At 34.9% G+C, this 14,042-nt stretch overlaps 1 protein-coding gene across 1 annotated transcript in view; it reads left to right on the top strand.

The window, feature by feature from the left end:
• The window catches only part of sano (CABIT domain-containing protein serrano), a 158,862-nt gene that overhangs the window by 88,404 nt on the left and 56,416 nt on the right, over positions 1–14,042 (top strand). Inside the window, exon 3 of the mRNA XM_028315066.1 lies at positions 4,933–4,962. The gene's annotated coding sequence lies outside the window, so the exon portion shown is untranslated. The remainder of the gene's footprint in view (positions 1–4,932; positions 4,963–14,042) is intronic.

Below are 14,042 nucleotides of genomic sequence, written 5' to 3' on the forward strand. Positions count from 1 at the left end.
CTTAAAAGTTGTTTTTTTATCGCATTCTCTATTTATTTTTTTGCCATCAACTACATTTATTTCTGCCACCAGTTACACATACTTTTTTATCCTTTTTACGCAATCCAGCCTAATAAATAGACAGCCTGTATAGTAAGCAAACGTAGATAATCCCCGCGCGTAAGTTACGAACATTACGTTAAGGCGGCGCATGCGCCGGAATGCCAAGCGCGCTTGCGGCGGCTCTAGGGCTGCCAACAAGGCGTTACTAGGTTACCAAAGGCCCTGTTGCGAAAAATTGGGGCCCTAACTAAACTGTATAGGTTTATCATCATCATCATCATCATTTTAGCCATAGGACGTCCACTGCTGAACATAAGGCCTCCCCCAATGCTTTCCATGTTGATCGATTGGTAGCGGCCTGCGTCCAGCGCTTCCCTGCTACCTTTACGATGGGTAGGTTGCATGAAGACAATCTCTAAATCTACAATGTACTTATTTAATATTGTAAGCTGAGGGGCAGTAATATTCATCATCATCATCGTCTCAGCCATAGGACGTCCACTGCTGAACATAGGCCTCCCCCAATGATTTCCAGATAGGCCGGCTGATAGCGGCCTGCATCCAGTGCCTTCCTGCTATCTTTATGAAGTCGTCTGTACATCTTACTTATCTTTGTGAAACAGGTTGTGCTTAAATCGTCTCTACATCAATTTGAACTTTGACGTTCTGAAAAAACGGTAAAAAACTTACAAAAATATTTTTCTGAAGCCTGGGTAGAGGATAATGATAAATAATGATAAGACCTATTGGATTCTTTTTTCACTACTTTGCTAAGTCCAATAATATATTTGAAACTTAATGTCATGTAGGCTTAGCTTATATGTATTACTTACGTGCTGTTAAAATTAAATTTACACCACATTTGACATGGCAAAAAAGTATTACTTTTTTAGACATTATTTTATGTGTGCACTTAAAGTATGAGATAAGCAGGTATTCTTTATAAATTTTGCGTGTAGACTACAATATTTTAACATCAATGTATGTGAGAATTAAAAGATTAACTTTGACCTTATTTAAAAGATAAAAAAACAATCATTATGCAAAAGACGTCTTGACATTTAATAAGCTGTACATGTAAACCCTTTACTGCACGTAAAAAAATAAAAGGACAAACAATGTTTATTTCTGTCTAAAAAAAATTTTGAGAGTATTTTTTCTTATTTTTTCCTCAACATCCAAAGTTTCTCTCAAAAAGCAAAGAGGTTTTTATTTTTTTTTTTTTTGTCGTCATATTTTTTCTCCAGCCAGTAATATATTCAGCAGTAACACAAAGTAGGCAACCCTAACACCCAGTAACTGATGAATCCGTCCGTTACCACTTGATTGATTGGCCGGCCGAACAAAACGTCGTTTGAGGTCAGTATAGGTTACTGCCATTTTTATAGCCAGTCAGGTTCAAAGCACTATGTTATGTGATGTTATGCCCGTGACGAGTTCGAGGAAACTGCGGTTCGTTTGTCGAACGAACGTTGGTGAAGTACGATTTGTTGGGAAGTTCTTTACTTTTTTATTTTTAGGTAGGTTTTCTGTGCTAGTAAATTGGCTCCTCAAGATAGGTATTATTTACAAGGTGCATTATATTTATTACATTATCTGAACACACCTATAGGACTGCGAGTCGAAGACAGGTCAAGCTAAATATATTCATCTCAGTACTTATCTACAATATCAATTAAACTAACATTGACTCAAGTTATTGGCAACAAATCATCCTTGATTGGTTACGCAATTTTTACCTGGAAGATCCTGAATGAAAGTCAGATCTAATATCAAATCCTTTCTGATGCATCATACATCACCGAGCCACGACCGAGTTTCTTCCGCCACTTCTTCTCAACACCAACCGATAGGGACATATTATGTTGTCCCGAAGTCGAAGTAGTGATAGAACAAGATACTTAACAATTTGGGGGATCTTTCAAAGTGACCTGAAAAGGGCCTACATTCTAACGTAGAACGTGAATTTGACCTATAAATCATTTACTACGTCAAAAAAGATCTTTCCAAAAGCAATTTGCTTGCTTTTACCACTTCAGACCACCCACGTCGTTCCTAAAATCGCTGATAGCCCAATAAGCATGTTCCCTTTACCGTCCTTCCACCACTCAATAAACCACTCGACTCACACTAACGCCATTTTAACGCGTATCCCCAATCAAAATGGCCGCCACGTCGACAAAATGGCGCCGAACGCGTCCTCGCATATTAATGTGTAGGATTGTTCATAGCTCGAGTCTTGCATTTTAATGAGGTGATAGCACATTTCTTCGGAACGAAAGATTTTTTCCCATGATGTCATAGGAAGCGCTTATGGGCGCTTTATTAATATTGATGTATGAATTTTACTGTGCGGTAGCTTTGTTGGATCGGAAGTAGGAGTTACGACTTTATTATTAACTTTTATTACTTGATGGATTAAGTGTTTATTGACTACTGTATCTTGTTTACTTTTATCTTTATTTAGCTAAAGACGACACTTTGACTAATTCATTTATAAACAATTTATGGAAATTTATGGACATCTGTATAATGTCTACTTTAACGTTTATTACTTATATACTAGCTTTCCGCCCGCGGCTTCGCCCGCGTGGAATTTTGTCTGTCACAGAAAAACTTTATCGCGCGCGTCCCTGTTTCAAAAACCGGGATAAAAACTATCCTATGTTCTTTCCCGGGACTCAAACTATCTCTATGCCAAATTTCATCAAAATCGGTTGCGAGGTTTAAGCGGGAAAGCGTAACAGACAGACAGACAGACAGACAGACAGACAGACAGACAGACAGACAGACAGACAGAGTTACTTTCGCATTTATAATATTAGTTGGGATTTGGATCTAAAAGCGAGACTTTGACTAAGTGTTTGACGGCGGACACACCTATCGATTCACCCTGACTTTTTGAAAGGAATTAGCAAATTAACTCATCAGCAAAATTCGGGGTCAAGTCAAAACAGAAGTGAAACCAGTAGGTATGCAATAATATTTTTATTTGAACTAAATCCTTTGGAATTGGATCATTTAGGTACCTACTTCATTAAACAAGCTCGTGAAGACCGCTGGGGCAAAAAAGTTCTTGAATGGTGACCACAGGCCATAAGGGCTTGTTCCCAAGGCAATCCAGTAATACAGAATCCCGGAAAACTGGATTGTCATTTGAACACATAAATGTCAAATCTCATAAGTTATTTAAATTCGAACTACAAATTTGGATGGATCGGTTTTTTGCGGGATCCTCCAAACGGGATGTTCACAACGTATACTAGTAAAAGGGAGCCTGCAAAAAACAGTTCTTGCAAAAATAGGATAATATCTCCGTTTGAACAAGAAATAAGACGTAATGTAGACCTTACACTTGGTGGTCCGACGATGTAATGAAGGTCGCGGGAAGCGCAGGAGCGGTCGTTGTAGAAATCCTTGGGGGAGGCCTTTGTCCAGCAGTGGACGTCCTTTGGTTGCTATATTAAACGACTATAAACTTCTGTGCGTTTCTTAGCAAGACTGCATTAGAAGATTAACTATTATTGTAATTTATAAGCCCATTCAAGCGCAGGCGCAGCGTGTCGCCTCACAAAAGAAGTGTTAGCGTCAACGTAAATAAATGCTGTATTCTAGGAAACTTTGTATTTAGAGACGTTTCTCAAAGCTACTGATGAGAATGGATTGTTATTAAATCAAGGTTTTAATATACGAGTGTTTAAATTGTTTGTTAGATGTAGAGGATAATCTTGGGAAATATTGTTCCGACTCAAAGAGTAATATAAACCTAAAGTACAAAGCTACAATTTTGCAATATCTACCTAGGTTCATTTCATACAGAAGATGGAAAAAATGGGAATCAAAAAACTCTTTTTCAAGCAAAAGCCTCCCGTCTGGCCAGCGTGGGGAGTGTAGGCCAAATCCTCCATTTGCCTTTGGATAATAATTAGAGAGAGTCTTGCTCCTGCAGTGGAGGCTAAATGAACCGATGATAAAATAAAATTATTTACATAACGAGTATATGAGTTTTCTTATATAAGATTCCCCATTATTTTTTCCACCCTGTATTACACTCCAATTAGGTATTTATCCCCACTTACACCAAAATTTATATATTTTTTTAAGCAATTGCAGTAATCATAAACGTATAAAACAGTCGTTAATATTTTTATACTAGTATGATTTAAATCGATTTGTCTGTCTGCAAACCAGATAGTTAGCTGTGAGTCACCCATAGTGCTTAAGCACTTAACTACTCATTTTACATTAATAATTTCGCTCAACCTATGCTTTCCCCCCTCAATTGTCCTTGCAAAAGTCTTTACGTAACTTGAAAGACAATTTCAACTTTAAATCCTGTACATTAGAGCTTAATTCAAGCTTTTTTACTTCAAGTTCTATAAATTCTAGCAACAATGAATTTTGAATTTTATGCGCTAAGATATAAGGTGGATTTTCATATGGTGTGAAAAAGATAATATAGGGTGTCTGCCGAAGCGAATCGTCATTTTATAATACGAAATGAACATATGAGTGATTGAAATAATGCAGCCCAGGTCGATACACTCGTGTATGCCGTCATTTTTACACTTTACGCGACTTCATGCATGGTGTAGCATGGTTTTAAATAAGATATTGTTACTGCGGTCTGTGGCATTTTGCACTTATTTTTTTTTTACATTGGAGAAAATGGTATAAAGTATACACTTTGTGTAACTTTTTGGTACTGAAAATTCGATAACTGTAAGCTCTATGAAATAACAATTGAAAGATGTAAGCTCTATGACATCAAGACTGAGTTGCACCACCTAACTTTAGCCGGAACTACAACGATAACCGGTGTTTTCTAGTATGAAGTTTGATAGATTTTTGACGTGTTTCTTTTCTAATAAGAGTTGTTTTTGTTCACAGATTCCTCACATGCTACGAAGTAATTAAAAGGTATGTAGCTTTTCTTAATTATTATATATTATTTTGTATGCCTATATTTCTTATTGTGCGCGGTTTAGATTTACCTAGTGGATTGTCTCTCACGAGAATCAAACCCGCAATGACTTGCATTTGCAGTGCGGTATACAAACCACCAATCACCAACTGTCGAACAAGGATTCAATATTTTTATTATTCCTATCAAGGAGTCAATATTCTCAATATTGTCCTCACGAACCAGTCCAATTTAGCAGTTTTTAACTGTACTCATACGTTTTTGCTCGAAACCAGACGATTCAGGATGGCAGCTGGTTTTGCCCGTATCGCGCCTATTTAGGCGTCGGCTGGTTTACCGCTAAGCGGGCGATCGCCACAGACTTGCGATTTGTCGGGCGTGAGTCCCCTAGACAAGTAGCAAAAGTTGCAGTTTTAATTTCGAAATCCATTCGCACCGGGTTTTTTCATCCCCTTAGACAATAAAGGGAGCAAATTAATTCTATAGTTTTGACATCGTTCGATCGTTCATCTAACCCTGGGTTGCCTGGAAAAGATAGTCCTAGCGATAAGACCGCCTGAATTGTGCCATTTTGATTCGGTATTTCTTTTGTGTCTGTTTTGTGTGGAGTACTTACAATAAAGAATACTCTATCTTTCGTTGTATGTTATCATCTAATTAGTGCTTATTAGGCGATAGTATTTTTTGTCGCCACAGTATTGCGATTTATCGCAGGACACGTGACAATAATAATCCGCGCATAATTTTTACATATTCATAGATGTTTTCATCTCAGAATTTCAGTAAATATAACATTTTTATCTTTTTTTTCTGTTTTTATCGGGAATCGAGCCCATAAATTTAACACAGTAAGAACCTAACTATTGAAAAAGACATTTAGGTATGTGTAATATTATTAATTAACAACAAAACAAAGATGCAAGCAAAAAGAATAATCAAAACACCACTGATTAATAAAGACTAAATATTTTGTTATAATTATAATATTAAAAATTGTGCGTAATCAATCAAAAGGCTTATTAGCAAAATAAACTAGGTACCTACTTAATGAGAATACATAATTGGGTGACTGGAAGAAACCGCCTTGGGCTCTAAGACCAAAGTATTTGTGCAACTTTTACATTATATTTTAAAATGGCAGAGCTTATTAACTATACAAACTATTAGTCAAATCATAAATTATGTGTACTAACAAAGCAAATACATATTACTTAATATGAATTTTATCGATAATATATTTTACTCGTACTGCATTAAAACACATTGTTTACATTGTCATGTTTAGATTTACCTTCCAGAACAAATAAGTATATTAAAATATCGAAATGATATTTTTACAATATTTATTAATTACATATTACTGAACCAGTTTCTAAAAAGACAGCACAATAATTAATAACTTTATAATGATTCAGTTTCCAATTTCTCAGGCACGATATTTTTCTCGGATATAATAAGAAGATAAGTAGTAGTAATTAATTAGTAGTTAATAAACAAAACTTCAAGCTTGAAAATATCCATTCTCAGGATCAAAATCTAATCTATTATTAAAGCTTTTGAAGTCAGCTTCGACTATTACGATAAGAGAAGCAAAACTATCGACATTTTCGTCCGTATTCACAAACGATGCTTGCTTAAGTGAAGCAGCATATCAAACGCACAGCTATGGCACAGTAATTGGTTCAATTTTTTTTTCAATTTCAAAATATCTTTATTTCATAAAATAATATTACAATACAGTTCTAGTGTCCATTTTAATCCTAGGCTGTTATAAAAAATAACTTTCAACTGTTTTTAAGCTAATTTTCTTGTTAAAAACTTATAAAATATACATTTTATCTGTATTTACGAATTGTAAACTAAAATTTATATTATATATTCGTGTGTGACCCTGTGCGTCCACACGCACTGTGAGACCTCATAGTAATGTTTGTGAATACGGGCGTTAATTTCCAATCACTCTATCATCTTAATAACAAAATACACAGTAGATAATCATTTAAATAGACTGCATAAATTAATGTTATTTCTTTAAAATACACTGGAGTAAGATAAATACATTAAGATAATGACTGAATAAAATATCTACTTGTCATACTACAACTATACTATTTGTCTTGTAAGAAATCACCTATAACTTCTGAGTATTCATTACAACGATCAGCTGATTGCACAGGTATCTAAAATAGGCAATAAAAATGGCGTCTGTAGTTATTTTTAATCTGTGATTAATAGCTTAATACTTTTCTTTTTGCCTTAGGATCTTGATTAAGTTACTGCCTGTATAAAACTATTTATAGGGTAATAATAAAGGGAACACCTTGATAGATTAGTGGTTTAAGTGCATTCCAAGGGACCTACGTTCGAGTCTGGTCCAATAAAATTTTAATGTTCCTAATCAATTTTATTGGGGGTCGGCCATTTTGCGTCAATTTTCTTAAACACATTTTCTAGCATGTTTTTGTTTTGCCTTTACAATCGTAAGAAACACCTAAATTCTTCACAGAGCGAAAAAGGGAAGCATTTTTGGTTATAATGGAATAATAATAAATGTATTAACTTGCGGAATCACCTTCGCACAAATAATTAAATTCTTCTTCTTCTTTTCCCCAGCCCTTTTTCCCATAATTTGGGGTCGGTTCTCCTTGTTCTGACAAATAAATAAATTCTATTAATAATAATTATACAGCTATCCAGTTCCAAACTATCTAACGGATATAAGCATAATTAAATGCCTACTTTTTAGTAAATATGTACTCGTACATACATACTGTGGATAGAAAACACTCAGACCATTGATACAAACCAATTATGTTCATGCACACAATAAATGTTTGTAGTGTGCGGGAATCGAACCCGCGACCTCTGGCATACAGAATCTACAACCACAGATTTACTATTAAGTTACTAAAATTTTTAACCGACTTCAAAAAAGGAGGAGGTTATATGTTCGACTGTATGTATTTTTTTTTTCTATGTATGTTCACCGATTACTCCGTCAATTGTGGACCGATTTTCAAAATTATTTTTATGTTCGATAGGGTACACTTCTGAGGTGGTCCCATTGTCACCAAGTTAGGATCTGATGATGGGATCCTAGGGAAATCGAGGGCAAACCTCAAATTTTATAGGCACGTATATCGTTTTTCAAACTTTTTCTTAAGTTATTCAAGTATTTGCTCCTGGAAATCATCATCTCATATTGATGAGCTGATGATAGAAGGTAAAACTTAATGCTTAGGAGTTGGAAGATAATTCTTTTAATTTTATAGATAAGTATAGTTTCTAAAGTTATTCAAGTGTTTACATCAGATATTCATCATCTCATCATGATGAACTGGTCATGGTAGGTACAACTCCTTAATGCTTAGGAGTTGGAGGTAAATTATTTAAATATTATAGGTTGCAGGCAAACTTTACATGTTTCATAATCTTGGCACCGACTCCAGAAGTATCAATCATGGTATACCTACATAAATATTAATTCGTCCTAATAAATAAGTAGGTAATTATTAATTATTTTTGTACTTTTTAGTGTAGGTTTTTTGGAGTCGGTTATAATTTTATTTAACCTGTCACGGCGCCGAGTGTTTTTAATTCGCCACTGTCACTAGCGGCCTTCGCGTCTTACTTTTTAAAAACAATGACTTTCACTCTCTGGAAAGCAGTGTTTTCTCAATATTTAGCCGGCTGACTAGTCAAATAAGGCGGGCCGTGTGAAAAATGCAAATTTCACCGCCATTTGAAGGTCAAAATATTTTTTTATCTACGCGTTAAAATGTTAGGCTAGGTCAGAAATAAATTCAACTTCTAGTTAAATAAACAATTATTTCATAACTAAAATTATATGTTCAATTTACGAGTTTTAAAAACTAAGGTTTTTAATTGAAATTATTTGAAAAATATTTTAAAAAAATTAAACAGTCACCTGCGTGGATTTAAACTATCTTTTACATCTAGACAATAGCATAATAATATTATGTGATAATAGCCTATTCTGATAATTCTGATTCTGATGTATGTAAACTACGAGTAGGCTGTAAAGTATCATCCAAATTAATCTGTAGTTTTTGCATAAAAGAGTAACAAACACCATCCATCTACACGAACTTTCACATTTTATAAATTAATAGGTTTGCAATCCATCCTAATCCAAATCTGTCCTCCAAGTCTGATTTCAATCTGTTTTCGATCAAATATCCACAATACGAAAATGCAAAAACATCGAAAACCGGCCTTTGTTAGATACCTCATCCACCCGTACTACATTAAAAGCAGTCGTATTAATGACTCAGCGGCAGTTCGGTAGGTGGCGCTGGACGGCTTTAGATCGCGCTAACATTTGATTTTTTCCAATTCTGTATCTGTATTGTTCACAACTATGTTACTTGTACATTTTTATTCTCTTTTTTGAATTTTTGACAGCAGCGTATTCGGTATATCACTTTTTGATATACTTGCAATGCGTTGCCTTAAACTTAAACAAACACTGAGGCTAGTATTGAATTATTTATTTACTAGCTTTCCGCCCGCAGCTTCGCCCGCGTGGAATTTTGTCTGTCACAGAAAAACTTTATCGCGCGCGTCCCTGTTTCGAAAACCGGGATAAAAACTATCCTATGTCCTTTCCCGGGACTCAAACTATCTCCCTGCCAAATTTCAGCAAAATCGGTTCTGTGAAAGCGAGACAGACAGACAGACAGAGTTACTTTCGCATTTATAATAGTATAGATATAGATATAGATTTTATGCGGGAAGAGACGTTCGTGACGTATAGTGTAAACACGCACTTCGGTTAGCTTCGCCATGCGGCGTCGACCATACTTTGCGAATCTTCGGTGTGTGTCATATGGATAAGAATAATAATACCATAAGAATAATGGAAAATGTTACTACCTTAAATCTAAACCAATACAAAAAATATAAATAAGTTTCGTAGTACGCCTGTAGATAGGATCTACTGACGCAGTCAGAATATGCACTCCGCAAAATGAGCACTCGACTCAAAAGATTTTACTAAATGTGCATTTTACAAACCGAGCATATCGCAAAGCTCATAAAAATTTCAAAACTCATTGTATTTTTGCAAGTTAGGTTTTTAAAAAGCACTTTTACACGTCCCAGTATTAACCCTACCACTGCTTCGGAATAATAACTGGGCCAGTGCTGAGAAGAAAGAGCACAAGATAATGCAGATGTTTGAACTGCGAAACTAAAAGTAATTAATCAATTTTGGCAATGAAGGTACATAATGTAAGTCAGACCCTTTCTATGTAAATATAATGTAGGTATAGAACATTCACATTAATACATTTTGTCGTAAAAACTATCTACAATACCCGGAGATAAATATTGCACATCGACCTTTAGAAAGAGACAATCGGCTAATTTCGGTTTCGTAGAGCGTTATCACTGTCGCACTGGAACAACGACTGACAATGACGTTTTGTCAAAGTGTAAACAAACTTTATTTTAAACTAGCTGACCCGGCGAACTTTGTTCCGCCTTAATGGCAATAAATAAGCAGACTTTTTTTTTAATTTCGAACGGGATAAATAGTATCCTATGTCCTTCTCCTGGCTCTAAACTACCTCCCTGACAATTTTCAGCTAAATCGGTTCAGCCGTTCTTGAGTTATAAGTGGAGTAACTAACACGACTTTCTTTTATATACAACGTGTCCCAAAATTCAAGGATAAGCCGACGCCACAGGATGGATATAGTCATGACTATTTTAGGAAAAATAAGGAAAAAAATCTATCTGAATTATTTTTTAACTTACACAATAAATTATGAAATTTGACGAAAATTGACACCCCTTATGATATTTTACATTACCACGACCACAATTATTCAAATATTCCTGTTTTTCTGTTTATATCGGCAACTTAAGTAGTGCTGCTGTTCACCCCAACTCTTAAAACCCCCAGAACCCTTGCAGTTTTTACACAATAGTTAATCAAAATATGTAATTTCCTTAAAATTTTCAACGATTTTTACTCTCACTCCACTTTGACTCATCATTTTGTAAAAAAAAAGTATGAACGCTACTGCGGCAAGTTTTTTATAAAGTTGACGCAACTATCCAAGATTCCAAAATGGTATAATACTCTAAGAAACCTAGTCGCAAAAAAGATATGCGTACCATTTTTACAAGCACTTCGCTTGTTAGTTAGTATGGGATAAATCTTACAACTGAATTTAAAACCAGTTCTCCTTAACCAATTGAGCTGAAATTTGGTATACTTGTGTAAGTACGATGACATTGCAATATTATGGTACCATTGAGCTGGATGGAGTCTGGAGGTGGCCATAGGAACTCTTAACGAAACGGCGGAATTGGCTAGTTTGGGTTCGTTGGACTTGTCTTTTCGAGCACTTTAGTGCTAGATAATGTCCAGGGTCCTGATGATGAAGTCAAGAGGTGGCAGGAGCTGGCCATAGGAACTCCTAAACGAAACGGCGGAAGCTTATCAAGTTTGGGTTCGTTGGATTTGTCTTCCTGAGCACTTGGGCCATAAGATTGAGAAACAACTAAAAAATTTAAAATAAAGTTGTAATTAAAAAAAAAACTTTTTTAAAAACAAATTTGACTTCGTTTGAATATTATAATTGACTTCATCATCAGGACCCTGGACATCATCTAGCACTAAAGTGCTCGAAAAGACAAATCCAACGAACCCAAACTAGATGCAATTCCGCCGTTTCTTTTAGAAGTTCCTATGGCCACCTCCAGTCTCCATTCAGCTCAATGGTACCATAATATTACATTTTCATCGTACTTACATAAGTATACCAAATTTCAGCTCAATCGGTTGAGGAGAACTGGTTTTAAATTCAGTTGCAAGATTTATCCCATACTAACTAACAAGCGAAGTGCTTGTAAAAATGGTACGCATATCTTTTTTGCGACTAGGTTTCTTAGAGTATTATACCATTTTGGAATCTTGGATAGTTGCGTCAACTTTATAAAGAACTTGCCGCAGTAGTGTTCATACTTTTTTTTTACAAAACGATGAGTCAAAATGGAGTGAAAGTAAAAATCGTTCAAAATTTTAAGGGAATAACATATTTTGATTAACTTTTGTGTAAAAACTGCAAGGATTCTGGGGAGTTTAAGAGTTGAAGTGGACAGCAGCACTATTTAAGTTGCCGATACGAACAAAAAAACATAAATATTTGAAAAATGGTGGTCGTGGTAATGTAAAATATCATAAGGGGTGTCAATTTTTGAAGAACTTCGTATTTTATTGTGTAACTTAAAAAATAATTCAGATAGATTTTTTTCCTTATTTTTCCTAAAGTAGTCATGACTATGTCCATCCTGCGGCGCCGGCTTATCGTTGAATTGATTTTGTGAATTAAATTGCTAATAGTCGTGAATGAAAAGTGGTTCACAATGTGTTAAAGTATTTGTCGAAGAGAAATACTAAGGGTTCGGACAATATTTTCATTGAATAATGTTTTGTCAATGACGTTTTGTCAATCATATAGGTAGTGTGCGACAAAGATAACGCTCTACGAGCCGAAATTAACCGATTCTCTTTCCAAAGGTCGATGTGCAATATTTAATGCCGGGTACTGTATTTACATACTGATTATAGTAAAATTCATATTGTGATAAGATCAATTTGATGAATAAATAAAAAATATGTCCATTGCGCACTTAGTATTATAATAAACATACAATAGCAATAGAAAAATGCTAATAAATTACCATAGTAATATGCCCATGTACTCGGTTAGACTCATACGTGTAACCGCGATTTACTAAGCGTCATAGTGTTGGGACATGGTAATCATTTTATCGATAGTCGTGGCGATTAATATGTGTCATTAATTGTTATGAATAAACTAGATTTTAAACCCACGTCATGGCGTCATTCATTTAGAGAAAATGATCTTAATTAAAGAAATTACACAGCTAAACTTTATACCTACTATTATAGTCACGAAAACGTCACGTTTAGTCTTAAAAATAAAGATAAAAATCGTGATAATCATGAGTGTTGACTTATTTTCCCTTAAATCCCATAATCAGATCCTGACTTAGTGACAGTGAAACTACCTCAGAAGTATACCCTATCGAACATAAAAATATTTTTTTTAATCGTTCGTAGTTTTACTGTAACATACATACAAAAAACATATCTACTCGTACAGTTGAATTGAAAACCACTCCTTTTTAAAGTCGTTTGAAAAGAAACCTACTATGAAAATTAATGTGAAACTGGTAACGAGTATCGACTGGACAGGTGTGTTCCCATACTTAATTACGAACGAGCTAATCCATTGGATCATTAATGTAGATCATATAGCGAAAAAAGATCAAATGAGCGCAAAGGGTAATCATGGAGACGTACTAGAAATGCAAAATAGATGGCTATAGGATAAACGTCAAATGTGACTTAAAATTGTTATAAAATTACGCTTCAAACGACAGCTGTTGGACTAGATGCTAAGTTACAAAAAAAAATTTCATGTGCGGTGCTTTGTACATGGCCTTGAGTAGCGTAACCTAATACCTATTAATTTCTTATTAAAATATCAAGATGATCAGACTCGAATAGATGAGATGCCATAGATCTTCAGTATCCTCCAATATTATCTATAGCCAGCATCAAATTTATACACACTGCATTCGTGATATAAGCAAGTCGCAGGATCCCCGCAGCGATTTCATTAACTTACCGGTTTTCTGTATTAACTCGTAAATTCTATACTAGTTACGATCTTTGTGAAATATTAGACGCCATTAATTGGTCGCCATTCGATTTCGCATTGCGCATATTTTTACTGGGCCATATATTTGTTTTTATAATCAATCGGCAGTAACTGCGAATAGTTAAATGGGCTAGACGATTGTATTTTACGAACTAGTTATGGTATTGAAATCTTGTATCTAAAAGGTGAATTAAAGTTTTTATGGTTTTGTACTAACTTCACAAATAGCTGTAGGTTTGTGAGGTACTTATAGAGCCTTAGGCTAGTATTTTGAAACGATACCCAAGTACATACAAACATTAATTCAAGCCTATGTGGTTTAAATCAGCACCTGTTATAATTACATAACCAAT

The sequence above is a fragment of the Ostrinia furnacalis genome, unplaced genomic scaffold (assembly GCF_004193835.3).
Source record: "Ostrinia furnacalis isolate ACB-3 unplaced genomic scaffold, ASM419383v2 OfSCF4967, whole genome shotgun sequence".
NCBI lineage: Eukaryota > Metazoa > Arthropoda > Insecta > Lepidoptera > Crambidae > Ostrinia > Ostrinia furnacalis.